Genomic DNA, 17139 nt, shown 5'->3' with positions numbered 1-17139 from the left:
GGCGGTAGCTGTCCAGAGTGTTGTGATTGCCGGTTGTATGCTTGCCGCCGTCACTCATAGATCGCGGCAGCATTTCTTCGGAGGAAGAGGAGCGGGAACGGAACGAGCGGCGATGTGCGCAGCAGCGCGAATGGTTTCGCAACCGCTGCGAGGCCGCTATCGCCTAAAGTTCCACTGCGTCGAGCGATTCCTTTGCGAAAGAAGAGCAGATCGCTCGCCTGGAAAGCCAACGCCGAGAACAGAAGCTACAGCTCCGCTGCTCTTCCTTCTTCACCTATGCGGAAATACTGAAAGTTTTTTTTCTCTCTCTCTGCACCTATATATTTTTACCACTCCCCCTCTCCCCTCAAAACAGAAAAGTTCAACTTGCTTCAGGTAAAATATAATTTCGTCTTACACTTCACATTTATTTCTATTCTATTAAATTTAATTATGTTTTATTTCAAGATAAACAACCTGCACGCGAGCACTAAAGAGAAGCATTTCCAGGAAACAATTTTATCCTATGATGCGGCTAAACAGAAGTTATTGTGTTGCGCATAACAGAACGAAAAAAAATGCTGATGACGGCTTTGTCAAAAATAGTTTTGAGGGCGATTACTGGAATCAAATTTTTATGTGGCCAGTCGAGCGGCACACACAATCTCCGTAATCTTTTTTTTTTCTTTTTAATTTCTTTAGTAACCGAAAATCATGCTCATCGCCTTCGATGGATTGGCTATAAAGGGCGACAACTACAGCACGAAAGGTATTTTATGGCTAAGGATTCATGCCACTACGCGTTTTCATCCCTACTTTCATTGCCTGTTCTCCTTCCTTCTGCAGAAAGTAGCAAGCCGTGACTAACCTCTCAGGTTAAGCTTCTCATCATAGTTTTTCGTTCTCTCCTTTTTGATACTCTCACAATAGTTTTCGAGGAGGGTCACACGCTTACGCCTGACTTAAGAAATAGGCAGTAGAGATAGAAAGAAACATGTTCAAAATGTATTTATTATTCACGGAGTGACTTCTTGCCAATTTTGAGAATTCAACTCGTTGCAATCGCTGGTATGGCATATCAGTGGCAGGTACACTGTGAACCTAGGATTTTTTGATAACGCTGTAGGCGATGCTACTTTTTATTTTGATATCGCCAAGTTGTCGCAGAAGAAAGAAGCGTCCTACACATAGGAAGCTGGTAGGAACAGTAAGCATATGTCTCTGTCTTTTATGAGTCTTTGCATGTCTCTGTCTTTTATGATAATGCTATGAGGGACTCACAAAAAACACTAATTTGAGGTGAACGTCTTAATTCTTAAGACAATTAACTTATTATTTTGGTACCAGTACTGGACAATTAAGCTCATTCAGAAATGCCTAGCAGGGCAAATGTACAGCGAATCACTCACAAACCCGCATCTGGTCAAGAGGAGGTCAGACAAGCACTATATTTAATTTAATATTGATAATTTATAGCTACCAGAGTCGCTTGCAAAACATAGACAAATTTATTAATGAAAAAAGTTATTTCTGAAAAGTTAAAACTTAGATTTGCTGTATATTAAAAGATTACTCTTTATAAATGAATGTAAAACAATTATAATTATTTAGTTAGTACGTACAACAGTAAATTTTCATTAGTTAAACAAAAAAATCCGGAATGTTCCGTAAATATCACATTTATACACAATATATAAAATTTAGTTTGTGTATTTGTACATCACAAGCCCCCTATGGGGCATACATAAAAATATTTCAAAAGTACGAAGGAAATAATTTGAAAAATATAGCCATATAATTAATTTTCGCACAATCAAAAGATGTTCCTACGGATGCGCCGTACCCACAGTTCCTGTGAGCAAACGTTCTTGCTTTAAGTTTTACAGCGTGAGCTGCTAACCTCAAGCTCTCCGGAGATCATTATCGTATCCGCAGATTACTTTCTTCCCTCCACGCCCCAAAGTTGGGATTACTGGTCACACATGTAATGTATCGTTTACGGTACTCAAACCCCTCTTCGTATATTTGATAAAACTATTATGCTTAAACTGCGCGTTTTTTTAGCATCGTTTTTAATGAGTCACATGCCCACTTTATTTGTGTCTCGCATTTCATCAATGTTGTAATGAAAAATTTACTATCTCAATCAATTGTTTATGGTGGTTAAAAAAATCAAGGTCTACTAATTAGCTGTCTAACATCGCAAAATATGCTAGCCTTCACGACATTTCACCAAATGCTGTAAATGGATTTGATGAGTGCCTGTCTTGTCCTTTTTTGTGCACCAATTCCCAGAAATGTCACCTCATTGAATGGAATGACCTCCGATTCAATGTCTGACACCCAATGAGGACTCTGTATATATATTTTCACAGTGTAAATTAGTATGCTTTAAAATGAGTTACATGCTGCACGAGTCTTCAGAAAGCAGCAGGAATTGTTGAACGTTTTTGTTGCATGCTTTTGTAGATGTTAGCTACATTATGCACCCCATACTTGCTTTTCAACATGTGTTTGCGTTTGTTTCCTCCAGCTTCCTCAATCCAGAGGCTTTCAGCGTTTGAAATTTCATAACTAAAGCAAAACGTCTAATGTTTTGGAATTCATATCTGCTTTGTAATACCTTATTCACATGTTCAATTAAATATGTTCAAAACGGGAAAAATAGAAAAAAAAAAAAAAAACTTGGAGAAGATTAAGCAAACAATGCGGAAACTTTCACTGGGAGCATTTTGTCCGGGTTAGCACTTGGGGCCATCCGTTGCCGGGACCATACTGTCCGAGGCCATACTGTCCGGGACCACACTGTCCGGCACCAATATACGGCGATAGCCGTATGTGGTACTTCATTTTGAGGAATGGGCGGAGTGTGGTAGTGTGACCATGTGTCCTTGTGAATGTGACCTTTGACTTTCGACACTTGGCCTCCTTCCTACCTGACCCCTCCCCTCACTTGCCTCTTTCATCTCACTTCATCCCCGTCTCACTCTCATCTCCCCTCCGTGCCGTCCCTCCCCCTCCACCTCATCTCTTCCTTGGATGATAAGATGTTGGTGGCCTCTAAACCCCTCGCTTCCCTCCTCTTCTCTCCCTCCTCTGTTTGTCATGTGGTTATGTGTTCGTGGCCTTTGACTCTTGATCTTGACCTTGGACCCTTGGTCGCTCCTCCTCCACAGCTTTTCCGTCTCCGTTCACACCTTGCTCCCTCCCCTCTCCCCTCGAGCCCCTCGTCACTCCATCAGCTCTTCCTCCCCTGTTTCCTCTCTCCTATGTCCCCTCTTCTACCCAGCTTCACCGCCTCCTTGTTCCGCCCTGCCGTTCTCCCCCTTTATCTTCCTCTTCCTTCACGCTCCCAAAGTACCTCATTCTCAGTCCTCTCTCCCTTCCGTCCCCCTCCTCCTGTTTCCTCTCTTTCTTGCGTTATCCTGTGCTTGTGGTCTTCGACCTTTACTCATAACCTCCTCCTCCCTCTGTCTACCCTCCTTCCCCACCTCCTCCTCGCTCCCTCTCTCATCTGTACCTCTCTTGCCCTTTTCCTCTATGAGATGACGGCTACCGCCGGCACTTGCAGTATGCTGCAATGAGCGGCCGTTTTTTTCCAAGATCATATTGCCCTGATTCCTTATCCGCCATGGAATGCACCTAGGGTGGGCTGTAGGACCGTTCGTCGCAAGACAATTCGTAGCAGGTCAAACGGTAGTAGGGCAATTCGTCATATCGGACAGGGTTCTCAAACTGTGGTCTTTGGACCAAAAGGTGCCCGTACTGATTCGAGGGTCGCTTCACTGGATGAAAATCGTCGCGAGGGGCATCCTTAAACCGAAAGTTTTGACAAATTTCTCATGCGTCGATATTTGCTAAAATTAGTGATAACAATGTATTACAAAAATGTTTTGTATGTGCTTGTCCGCAGTATGTCAATGGCAGAATGCAGGACTAATTCTCAACCGAATATCTTAAAATTTCTTCAATCGACGCTGAGATTATCACATTGACTACTTCGCATAATTCAAACACTTGCATAATGTTTGTTTGTAACATAATGTTGGCTTATATACATTCAAAATACCTACCCCATGACAGAAGGCAGGAAACGCGCAAAAAGTGCACGAAGCATTAAATACATTTCAAGTGCTGTGAGTTCCTTAAACATACAAGTTTTGGGTAGTAGAGGTTTGTGCCTCTTGTACCTTTTCTCTGTAATGAAGCTTTTCCGCCTCATTTAATCAAAAAAGCACCAACATTAATATAAAAAAAAAAACACGAACTGAAACGGGCGTTGTTAACAGGGAATCCAAATGTGTTGTTTGTGCGGGACGCCGCGCTTTTTGCCCACACCAACTGGGAAATCCCTTTCACCGTGGGGGAAGGAAAGAGGAGGTCGATGGGGAGGAAAGTATGGGTGGAGAATTTTCTGAGGAGGGGGAGGAGAAGTGAGTGGGGTCTAGAAGAGTGCGTAGAAGCGGGAGAGAGGGGAATGGTCCAGGGGAGAGGGAGCTTGGTGAGAAGAATGGGTGGGTAGAGAAGCTTGGACCAAGGGAGAGCGGGGGGAAGAGGAGGGAGGACGAGGGGGCATGAGATAAGCGGAGAGTAAGTGGCAGAGGGGTGGAAAGGGGAGGAGGTGGTGATAGCCTGGTCTACGGCTACCGGAAGGGGGAGGTTGGTGTGAGGTGGTTACAGGACCACCAACAGTGTGTGGGGTATGGCGGGTGGTGTAGGTAGCAGGGAAGCGAAAGAGGGTGGGTGGATCGTTTACGGGGCTAGGTTAGGATTAGGGTGAGTTGTAGCCTAGGGGGAGGTAAAGGGAGAGAAGGAAGAGGAATAGGAGTGAGGGGTGGGTTGGGAGGAAGGGTGTGTGTGGGTTAGGGTTTAAGGAGGGGCTAAGTAAATTGTGAGGAGGTGATAGAACGTAAGGTCTAGGAGGTGAGGGAAACAAGGAGAGTGGGAGGGGGAAAAACGGTGGATGGCCTAACAGGAATGAGCAGGTAGTAGCAAGGGGCAGTAAGCGTTTGAGGGCTCTAAGCATTTGGCCTGCAAACCATATTATTTTTATCACCTACATTATGCATACTGAAGATGAAGGGACAAAGAAAATTACGAAATGTTTTCTCAGATTTTTACATTGTTTGGTTTTGCATTTCTAGGCGAAATGTTAAGAGTTTCGCATTGACATGGATTTCCTACTTATTACTGAGAGGTGTAATATGGCTAAACAAACAGTGCTCATTTGTTCCATGCCCACTAAAACATCGAATTTCCAGCCTTTGACGAGGTAGCCTTACAAAAAATTTTAATCGGCACATAAAATAAATTTTGGCATTTTCGTCTTTACTTGAATGTGACAACACAAACTGAATTGGCACCGAAGAAAATATTCATTGGATCTCTTGTAAACATTTCATGAGGTTTGCTTTGTGAGTAACTGAGGATAAATTTTTCCTTGTAGACAAAAGGATATTAACACTTTTGTTCGTCCTGTTTAACTGAAATGGCACTTTCTTACTGGGGCAGAACTGGTGGTTCTTATAGTGTCCGGAAATACGTGATTTGTTGCGATAATGGAAGCTGCCAAGTTATTTTTGAAGAAACAATGTCCTCACAAATATTCTCTTTTTGGTTTCACTGAGTGTTCGCTTCGAAGAACATACCTTGGGTCACATGGAATTCGAAAAAAACAAAACAAAAAAAACTTAACGCCCGGCTTTTTATATGTTTCCCCATTGTTGACGCACCAGAAAACACTGCAGTAGCTTTTGTAAGACATCACCTGGGCACGCGAGAGAAGAATAAGATACATCAATTGGATCACAAACAATGCCTTCCCTCGGTTCATTGCGAAAGCGTTCGAAATAAGCAGCAGCCAGAATAGCATGATAATACACTGTAGCAGACACGAGAAAGCGGTGAAAATCAGTTCGTTGCATCCACGAATCGTTTCGTCAACATACTAGGTTTCATAAACAGTTCGTTTCATTGAAAGGCTTCCCGCGTTAGTTTCAACCACCCACCTTGCCAACCTTTTGAAGTTTTGGTGAACAAAACTCTGCCGTGATCGCAACCCACTGTTTGTGTCTCGCCTAGTTTAGAAAGAGAGGTTGGGGTATTTTAACGAATTCCGCGCTTGCTTTATGCACTTGGTAAAAGGAAATACTTCGTTGTCGAAAAGTCGCAGGAGCGCGTGTCTACTAGACAAGTTTTCACAAAACGTCACAGTATCAAAGCAACGTGCCATAAAAAGGTGTCTGCTGCCGTTGCAAAAAAAGCGGCTGCGTGCGACCACCCGGGACCGGCGAGTCCCGTGCCGCTCGCGCGCCATCGAACACGTGGTGTATGTGACGCAAAATATAGAAGTTATTTAAAAATATTGACAACCCAAAATAATCTTGAAACATTAAAACTTTTAGTCGAGGTATTTATTCGACACACCTGTATAATACTTGAGTCCAAGATATTTTACACGGAAGCGCCATTGAGCGGACGGCATGAAACTCACGATATGGGCCGCGAATCGGCTTCTATGTACTTTCTTTACGTTTACTACATTATCCTATTGTGCCGCAGCAAGGCGAGTTCGTTTTCATAAGGTCGTTATCTCAATAGACTAGCCGCAATGCCTGATGGGACTACACCCCGGCGCACTGCCGATTTTCCTGGTGCGTGTTGGGGCAACGAAAAGCCGCAACGGGAGAATGCGCTCCATTGATCGAGGACGTCCGGTGCGCACCGGTGCACTTGATCGAAGACAACGGGGCGCACCTCGGTGCCCAGGTGCGCACCGGTGCGGATGATCGAGGATGCTATTTATTGTGCGACACCTTGTGTACATAAGGCACCACCTGCACTGGCGTCCTTACTCTCTGCTCTTGAGTGTTTTTGCGGCTCGGACGTTTAATATTTGGTAGGAGTCTTTTTACAAACAAAGGACACGACCTACTGTAACGCTGACCTGTCTGCAGACTGGCTCCCCATGGGAGACGCTATCGCTTGCTGTCGCCGATGAAGCGCTTCGCTTTGCCTTTGGGGGACGCTCAGCAAAGGATTTTCATAGAGTTCCTGTATAGGCTCCCTACGGGAGCCAGAGTTGCGCGTTCATGCAAGGCATGTAGATACAGCTCTTCACGTGACTGAATTCGGCGAATAGCAGCGCCGCGCTCAAAAGCCGGGGAACGTACTGTACGCCGGGGCGCGTGCAACGTCTACTTTGCTGCACTACACTTGATACGGCTCCTCACGTGATCGGATCTCGGCGAATAGCGGCGAGGGCGGCACGCGGCACGTGGAATCAAACGTGCAACTCTGGCTCCCGCTGGGAGCCTATACAGGAACTCTAGATTTTCATAGAAATCCTGTATAGGCTCTCTACGGGAGCCAGAGTTGCGCGTTCATTCCCGTAGCGCCGTCTTTCCTGCACGACATGTTGATCCTGCTCCTCACGTGACTGAATTCAGCGAATAGCGGCGCCGTGCGTTCGAGGCGCGCGGCGCGCTCAAAAGCAGTGGAACGTACTGTCGGGGTGCGTGCAACGTCTACTTTCCTGTATGGCATTTGATCCGGATCCTCACGTGATCGGATCTCGGCGAATAGTGGCGTGGCGGCACGTGGAAAACAGACGCGCGACCCTGGCTCTATACCCGCTCATTCACACTGGAAGCGGATCCGCGTTCGCAAAGCGGTTGCGAACGCGGTTGTATAAACATCCAGTACATTTGCACGCGCACTTGATGTCATCGAGTGCGCGTGCAATTGTACTGGATCTTTATACAACCGCGTTCGCAACCGCTCTGCAAACGCGGATCCGCTTCCAGTGTGAATGAGCGGGTAGGGAGCCTATACAGAAACTCTAGCTTTTCAGCGGGATTTGCTATCTGCACAGCCTCAACAACGTTGGCATCAACCGGGGGTCACGTGACACTCCAGAGACGCCACCTCTCTATGTCACGCATCTTTGCTGGTAAGGCCCACGCTACCTTCCTTTTCTTCGCGTTTTGTTGGTCAACGTTATTTGAGTTCGTCGAACGTCAAGCTGATCGCTCCGCGAGCGGGTAGGCTCGGCTGCCACGAAGCGGCGTTTACGGGCGGGCCAACCAAGCGGGTTAACATTATTGTAATGAGCCGCGGCAGGCTGCCGCCGCGAAGGGGGGTTAACACGCGCCCCAGTTATATCGCCAACAGAAATGCGTAACGCAGAGAAACGACGTCACTGGAGCGTCACGTGACCCCCCCGTTGATACTGTGCAAATAGGAACTCACCTTTTTTGCGACCCAAACTTGCCTAAACTCGGTTCACAGGCTGCCTTTCTAGTGCACGGATTGCACGGCGCGCGGTTGGTGATATCTGATTACTGTTTTCCGGTCACACCTCCCGTAGCGTGGCGCCAGCAGGCTGGAGTACTGCAGCAGGACGCATCGCCGGCGTCGCTCTCATTTGGCATTTCTCTTCGCACCCTGCGTTACCTCGGGTGGAAACCAAAACCATCGATCATCACCAGAAAATCGACACCTCCTTGGGCTGCTCGCTCAGTCTTATCCCATGAGCACGTTTCAGGCCGCAAAGAAGATAAAAAATTCAAATCCCCCGAGTCTCAAATATTGTACAGATTAACACGTTGCATCCGAATTCAAAGATTTTCTTCGTGTATATACTGATGGATCGGTTGACCGTTTTAAAAGAAGCAGCACCTCTGCCTTGTGCATCACAAGCCTTAGACTAGAGTGGGCTGGACGGCTAGAAATAATGGTACCCACTATGACAGCCGAACTTTGCGCCCTATCTCGAGGCCTTAAAGGCTTTACAGGCGTATACGACTCAGCCTACCGTCATTCTAACTGACTCCCGTGGAGCCCTTTTCTGTCTACGCAAGCAAACCCACACCTGCGGAAACGACAAGCAAACCCGCGGAAACAACAAGAATAGCTCTTTATGAACTAGAAGTCGCTGGTTTTACCATTCATTTCCAATGGGTGCCTTCCCACGTGGGAGTAAGTGGAAATGCAATTGCAGATCGTCTCGCCTCTCGAGCCCATGATTTCGCTCCGACACTCAAGTGTCGGACAAATGACCGCTGGCTCCAAAAGCAAGTTCGCTATACACATTTCATCATTCGTTTCAGTGGAAGAATCAGGCCACCAACCTTGCCTCCTAAGTGGTCTCAGCCGAGCAGAAGCTACAATTCTACTTCGCCTCCGCACTGAGAGTGCGAAAACCGGAAAACCATTGTATCGATGGGGCAAAAAGAAGTCGTCTCTATGTGACGCTTGCAAGGTTTCAGAAGACGCCGACCATATGCTCTGGGAATGTCCGAAATATATTCAAAGGCAGAGATACTCCCAGTAGCTTCAGAACCTTCGTCCTCCGCTGGAGGAAACTGATGACATTATTTTTCCACGGGGCTCCCGAGCCCGCCGCAGACATATCCAGGTCCTTTTTCTGCGTTTTTAAAGGACTCTGGACTTTTAGCACAATTTTAAAAGCATCCAATTCCAGAACAGTACGTGTGTATCTGTATGTGTAGCGACAAGTGATTGTTAACATTGACCCGCAGCTTTCCTCCTCTTTCCTTCCTTCCTCCTTTCCCATCTCCTGTTTTCTTTCTCTGCTCTACTTTACGTTTCCTTCCATTTTTCGGACGGGACGCCGTCGGCGTTTTTCCCGCATGGCAAACTCCGTCCTCTCTACCGCTTTTCAAAATTCCTCGTCCTCCTCCTCCTCCTCATCGCTCTCATGCTCGTTTGGATCGAACGAGCAGGTTTCTCAGACACAAAAACTCAATTTCTTTTTTTTTTTAGCCCCGATTACTCTTGCGCCATCGTCGAAATAAGGAGCGTTCTCAGATCCCCATAAATAGTCACTGTGGCAGCCAGCGCCTCTAGTGACGAATCGGTCATGCTTCCACAGACTGAAGAGATTCCGCGAGGCCCGCGAGGAGAGCAGGTCAGGATCAGATAACGCCGCCGCGCCTTGCGCGCCTTCGCTTAACATGCGGATATTCTAGGAAGCAAAATGACTAGAGTGCCTTCATACACACGCGCGCTACAGACAAGTAGGCACCCTAAAAATGACCTTTGTGTAGCGCCGCGAAGCTGTAGCGTGACGAAACGCTGCAGTCGCGGCTAGAGCCACTCGATATGGCAGCGTAGTCGCGGCCAGTACTACAAGGCGCGCGCTGGCACTCTTTTGTGGCCAGGGGTGCTATTCTGGTCACAAACGGTCACGTTCGTGTTTCTCGAAAACTCCTCCCCCCTACGAACCGCCCGCTCCTATTGGCCACAGCCCGCGTGATAATTCCACGCGGTTCCCATGGGAATGTTCGCGAAACACGAAAGCAACCGTTTCCCGTAACTGTCGCTCTTCGAGTTCGGACCGTGACGACAAAGTGACGTATGACCAGGTCCGACCTACGTAGCACATAGCGGAAGTCGCGTCACTAGATTAACTGCGGTATTACCAACCGGCGGACACATCGAGCGCCTTCCGGTTTGCTATTTCAACGCCATCTCTTATCCGTTGGTATTCTATTAAGTCTTTCCGGTTTACGCCGGAAAGTTTATTTAATAGGATAAGATACATATTATTGTTGCTACTTACAAATTTCAAAAATTATCCTGGTAAGATGAAACAAATATCTTGGTTAGCTAAAGTTTCGCCCTCATACTTTGCTCTCATTGGCCGGTTGTTTTTTGTATTTTGACCGTTGAGAACAGTTGCGCGTCGGCTGCCGCGCTCGCGGATGCGTCGGCTGCTCGGCGGCGCCTGTGCCAGCGGTGCGGTGGTGGTTTTCGTTTGCGGCAGCGGGCAGTAGCGTTGACCTATTGGTTATCGGTCTATTTCTGCTACCAGTACACAGAGCAAACGAAACCTTGTTCATTGCTCGACTCAGTGGTGCTCTAATTCCAGTGGCAACAGCTCTGCCAAGTTCTTTGGGTTGCCGATCGAGTGACGAAAGGTAAAGACGGGCTGCTATACTTTTGGTTATACAGTTTCGGATTGCCGAAAACTTGCTGGTGCATGTTTCTTTATGGAAGAGTTATTGTAAAAGGTCACAAGGGACAGTGCATGTATCTTAAAATGGGCGGTGTGGGCGGTATCGGTGTTAGAGCACCGCAGCTCGGTAGCTCGTGCGTGGAGCAGCTCGCTGCAGAAGGAACCTGCGAGAAACCCCGGCGATCGAATCACTGTCGCTAACTACCGCAAAGTTAAATGTGTGATTGCAGGTCTGTGAATACTTGAATAGTAGTTTCGTGTAGATTTTAATACTTTGTTGTGCTGTGCAGTGAACGTTTTTTTTTTTTTCTTCTTTGTATAACGAGCGTGCCCAATAAAAAGAGAACTTGCAAAAGAAGTTTGGACTTGTGCTCAGACTGGCTATGTGCGCCCATCTTAAGCCGCTAAACAGCAGCGGCTGGGCGTGCTTTGCATTCATTCATTCACGATTTTATGAGAACTGGCTGTCACTGAACATGCACTGTTGCTAAGCCGATCTCAATCGAGCGAGGCAAAGTCAAGTGCAATTGTTTCGGAAGCGTCGGACATTCGCAAAAAACGGTAAACACTTTTTTTGTTCTAAAAAAGATTACATTGTATTGTAGAAGAACGAGACGGCGGCAATGGGAGCAGTTCCCTCTTCTCTCAACATCAGCGACAATAAGATGCAAATTCGTTCGGAGTTCGGAGGCTGCTCCGAACTCCGAACGAACTCGCATCTTTTTGTCGCCGAGGGTGAGAGAGAGGGAGAGGAGGGAACACACTTCTCTCACCCTCTCCCATAACCAAGCGGTTGCCATGACGACGGTGCGCGTATTGTTTTGTCTATTTCTTATTTCTTTTGGAGAAACCCAACGCCCGTTAGGGGAGATTTGGCGCTGCCGTCTGCAATTGGAGTCCCAATGGGAGGTATAGACCTTTTCTGTGTACTCTCGTCCCCAGCCACCGAATAGGCGTATCCGGTATGGGCGATGAAAAAATAATCCAACGTTTCAACCTGTAAATAGTAAAAAAATAGAGGGGAGGCAAAACGAGAAAGTGTGACGGTTACGCTTATATCCTAAATGCCTTCTATTGGCGTGGCAAAGGCAAAACAATGTTTTCGCCCATACTGGAAGTGACGTCAATTCAAGATGGCGGCACACTTACAGAAAAGGTCTATAGGAAGAGTCCGCCGGTTGGTATTACTCGACACACCCTACTCTCTGTTTCACTATGAGTGCGAGCTAGTGCGGGTGTAGGAGCTACAAGAACGTGCTCCGGGCTTTCAACGTCCCTGTCGAGCAGGCGCGCTTGCGCAGTGCAAGCCAACGTTCGTGCAAGATCGTTCGGGGTGATGCGCTCGTGCTTTTAACTTCTCTTCCTATTGCACGAAGGGTAACAAGCTTTGGGCAGGATTCTAGAGCGTAGAAAATGGCGGCGATGCTTGTTGCTCAACGATGGCTCGACCAACGCGTACAATGACGGGTTTTCAGCGAGCACCCGGTTGCCTTCGCGATGCACGACGACTGTTTCTGACGACAATACCGCTTGTCAAAAAGCACCGTGTGATCGCAGTGTGACAACGAGAGACGGCGACAATGAGAGATGACGACCGTCGAGCAGGATCGCTAGGTTGGACATTTGAGAAAAGGTACATGGAAGTGACGTAATGCAAAGGAGGAGCGTATCCTAGCAACACTCACGTGGCGGCTCTGCCCACTTTGACGCCGCTACGTCATCGCAAACCTGACACCCGTCACCCGTTTCAGCGACGTCCGGAGCCAACCACCGACGAGGGGAAGTAGCTACGCATTCCCTGAGGCGTCCCTACGCGCGGGATACGAGGTAGGATTTACTACGACGCGGGGAGCAGTTCCTGCGTTTAGCGAAGGAACGGCAGCCAATCCTGTGCGTCGCTGGCCGTCGCATCTGTTCTAGTTCAGGTAAAAGTATTGAAAAACAATCAAAACCTTTTGGGCGTTGTTAAAACAAACCTCTTTTTTGTACCCTTTTGCAATACATTTAAGAATTAATTGGAGAGAAAGTTGTTCCAATATGCGGGATGTGCGCTACGCGCCTTCTTCAAACCAAAATGTCGAACCACGAGGAGCCGGGTGTGCCGGGGGCAGCGGAGGGGTCGGCGGAACCAACGGGGAGCGCGCGAGTGACGGCTGTTTTAGTCAGAAACAAATTTTTTATCTTTCGAGTACTTGCTATTGCTGTGCTCAAATAAGAGTGTTTGGCGCAACATCTGTGATAATTCTTTCAAAGTGGTCCAGTGTTTATATGGTGGTATGCTAGTCAGAGAATATATATTTTTTTTTTCCTTTCGAAATTTAACTATTGTGCTCAAATAAGACCAGAGTGTTCAACAAGATATCTGTGATATATACTTAAGATTGCCCAATTGCTTACATGGTTCCAGTCGATGCTCAGTTTTACTTCCAAGAATGAAATATTACATTCCATGTTATCACACTTTTATTCATGAAGTCACAGGTTTTTCTTTAAGAAATAAAGCAATTTTCAAAACAAACTACATGTGCACTGTCTTGAGATAACACAATCACCTAACTTTGATGTAGTACCATAAAAGAGATAATAAAATGGAGCAGAAGGCAAGGCGCTTTGAAGTATTTGTAAAATGAAACAATGTCCATGACAACAATATCCCTGGTTCAATCAGCAACTAAAAAAGCAATCTCTGCAAAAGCAAGCGTTTCTTTCTAGAGGTAGTCTAAATTACTTCTGAGTTCTTTGCAGGGGCAATCCAGATGACCTGTTGGTCTGGCAATTAAACCTCCGAACCTTTTCTGTCACTGTCGACTGCGTCTCGTGCCTTCTGCTCATAAAAATTAAAAAAAAGGCTGTATCGATTTCACCGCGATGCACTCGACACGTATCCGGAGGCAGCACGCTGGCTGTGCGACGAACTTCACAAGGTGTAGGAGCTGAAGAGAGTATGTAGCTTGTGGACGGCCATGACTGTGGAGCAGGAAGCGAAGTGTGCACTTTACAGCTTCCACGGGGAGGGCTTCACTGAGGGCAAGGATGTGACGGGGTCCTTGGTGGTCAGGACCTGAGTCGTGGTGGCGAGAGGCTCCCTGTCGCTGGCGGCGTCCGTGCTGGGCACCACCGCAGCGAGGTCGCTGGGGGGCTCCCCGACGGTGTCCCTGGTGGTCGGGACTACCGTCGTGGCGGCGGACCCCTTGCGTGTGGCGCTCCGCACGGGCACGTCTGCGGCGGGTTCCGAACCGGGCGACAAGGCGCTGCCTCAGAGCCTTCCCCCTGTCCGAGAGGCCGACCGGAAGGCCGACCGGAGGGCCGGCAGGAGCCAGCCTCTCGGGAGCCGACGCTGACCTCTCCGAGCTCGGCTCAGAACCGTCCGAGCTCGGCTCAGACTCCAACTCTGACTCTTCAGGGTCGGAGTCTGACTCCGGTTCTGGCTCGCTCGATGCAAGGCAGATGTTGTGGAGCACTGCACATGCCGAAATAATGGCGGTGGCTGTTGAAGGGTGGTAATACAGAGCCCGGTGCCTTTACAGACACCGGAATCTGTTTTTCAACAGCCCGATGCAGCGCTCCACAACAGACCTGATCGAGGAATGCGCCTTATTAAACGGGCCGCAAGCGGTGGAGGTCGCGTGGTTCCCGGGGACGGGGGTGATGAGCCAAGGCTCCAAGGGGTAGCCGCTGTCACCTGCACATGTAGAGGATGGAACATATTACATTCTTTACTTTTTAAAATAAAAGGCAAGAAAACAGCTGTGTGCAACTATGTCAATTATAATGTAACTTAAGTGTGTTAATATTTCTGCACTACAGTATCAGTTTACATTATGATTAATTAGCACCAGCTTGCCTGCAAACTCCCTGTTATTTCATGTAACTATGTGTTTTCCTGGTGGGTTGTGTGGGATGTGTGCACGATTCCTTAGGGGTGCTGTGTTGTATGCAAGTGCATTATTAGGCCCTTGCATCCGACAGATAAAAGCTCTGTTGCTTTTGGGAGTGTGGCCGTGATCTTAGGCACGGGCAGAGCAGAACACGCTGGCCTTGTCTTTGGCAAGCAAGGGGATAAGGCGCCAGTTCGACGAACCTCTTTCCTAATCCTCAGTGGAGTTGGAGATGGGGAAAAAAAAGGGGGTGGTTAGATTGGAAAGGAGTCAGGTCCTGTTGGGACACGGAGGGTCTAATAGGAGGAGCTATATAGGCAGACCGAAGAAGAAGGGTCAAGGAAAAGAATCCAGTGTGTGGGACAGAGACGACCCGACGACAGATTTGGCGAGCCCCAAGTGGCCAAGGAGGAATTGATCCCATTCCGTACAAACTGACGACCGTCAAAGCGACCAGGCGAGCCCCCAGGGATCAGCGAAAGAGCTCCAACTTCATGCAAAAACCAACCAGCAAGCGGGTACAGGCAGACAGTAACAGTGAGTGGGCCGAACCGGACAGCGACTCGCACTGCGGTCGCATGCCTTACATAGTCTATCACTGTCGTGAGATTGGTGTGGTGTGGCTTTCGTAGCCTGCACAGTGTGAGAGTTATGTGGACATAAACAGAGATTAATGGCCAAACTTTGGGTGTTGTCTCACTTCAAGGAGTTCCAGCAACTGTGTCTGTGTGCCTCACAACAAGCACAGTACGTGTGGTACTGTGGTTTTCAAGCAGTGGGAGCCACCGTGTGCGTAAGGAATGAATTTAGTATGCTCACCAAGCAGGAACCGGCCGTCGCGTGGCACCTGCCCTTGCTCGAGTTGGCTTCGGAGCCAGGAAAATTGCCACACGAAGGAGTCGTGCACCGACCCGGGATACCGTGGGTCGATGCACATTATCCGGCAGTCGGCGTCACACACCTGAAAGTGAGAGAGATATTGACATGTAATTACCTGAATCCACAAGTAGTAGATTGTACTTATGGTTCACAAAACAGTCGCAATTTCAGAACCTTTTAAGTTATTTTGTCTGACACATGCATGTCAACACACCTTCCTGGATGCAAGGTACAACTAACTACCTTAAAACAAAAATAATGTTTTTTTTTTTTTTACGGAAGCTTGCACGTTTTAGCAGACAAGTATTATTTTTGGGAGAAGAGTCTCACGGCTCACATGCTACGTAGAGCACACGCTCGCGCAGTCGTGAGACCCCACAGCCCGCAGTCATAAAACGGCATACTTAAACCGTATGGGCAATACGTTTTTTTTTTTCTAGAGATTTGGGGCGCGTTTTGACAACGTAACATATGTGTACTTACCACCATCACGTTGAGGGCGTAGAAGTACTTGCGGCACCAGTACGCCGCCTTCGTGACGGTGGGGTCGTTCTTGGACGGGCCGACGATGGAGACCATGGTCCCGTCCACGCAACTGATGACGCCGGGTATCCTGCCGAACAGCCTGAAGCCCTCCTCCGCGTCGAACCTCTCGCTCGGCGTCTCGGGGAAGTGGATCCAGCCACGCTGGACCCCGAGACGACGCACGATAGCGACGGACACGGCGCGGACCGCAACGCTGACTGTCTTTTGGTCCCGCGCTACGTGTTCGTCGCTCGCCACCATGCCTTGGAAGCTCCCCGTGCCGTAGAAGCGCAGTGCACACAACACTTGAAGCTCCACAGTCATGACCGTCCACGAGGTACGCACTCTCCCCACCTCCGGTTCCTCGCGAAGTTCGTCGCACAACCACCGCACCGCGATCTTGGGCAGGCGGTATTGCTTCCAAAAGATCTCCTCCGGGAGCTCGAATGCATCGCGGTGTTCCCGATACAGCCTTTCTAGCGAAACAAAAGCTCTATTAAAGAAAAAGACGAATTGACGAGACGGCGACGCCTCGCCGCCGAACACATGCTGCCAATGACACCTAGTTCCGAGCAAGTACCTTTTGAAACGTACTCGGTACAAAACGAAACGTCATTTTGTTGTCACGTCCGGTAGCCGACACCGCCCAGTTTTGCCGACTCCGCCCACATTTTTCTAGGGAAATTACGTCACTTTTGTTTCCAACCAATCAGACGTGATGACGTCACTTCCGTGTACTAAAAAAAGGTACATGTACAATGTCGAACCTACAGCAGCTACTAATTGAACCGCACTGAGATTTTTCGCAACGGGTAACTACAAGGGCGCGGTTGCCCCCGATGATCACATAGCTAATGCCCAGTGGATGGTGATCAGAGCCGTGACGGCCGTCGTGAG

The sequence above is a fragment of the Ixodes scapularis genome, unplaced genomic scaffold (assembly GCF_016920785.2).
Source record: "Ixodes scapularis isolate PalLabHiFi unplaced genomic scaffold, ASM1692078v2 PGA_scaffold5__190_contigs__length_132052651, whole genome shotgun sequence".
Lineage (NCBI taxonomy): Eukaryota > Metazoa > Arthropoda > Arachnida > Ixodida > Ixodidae > Ixodes > Ixodes scapularis.
The sequence above is the reverse complement of the archived record's forward strand: the minus strand, read 5'-3'. Positions refer to the sequence as shown.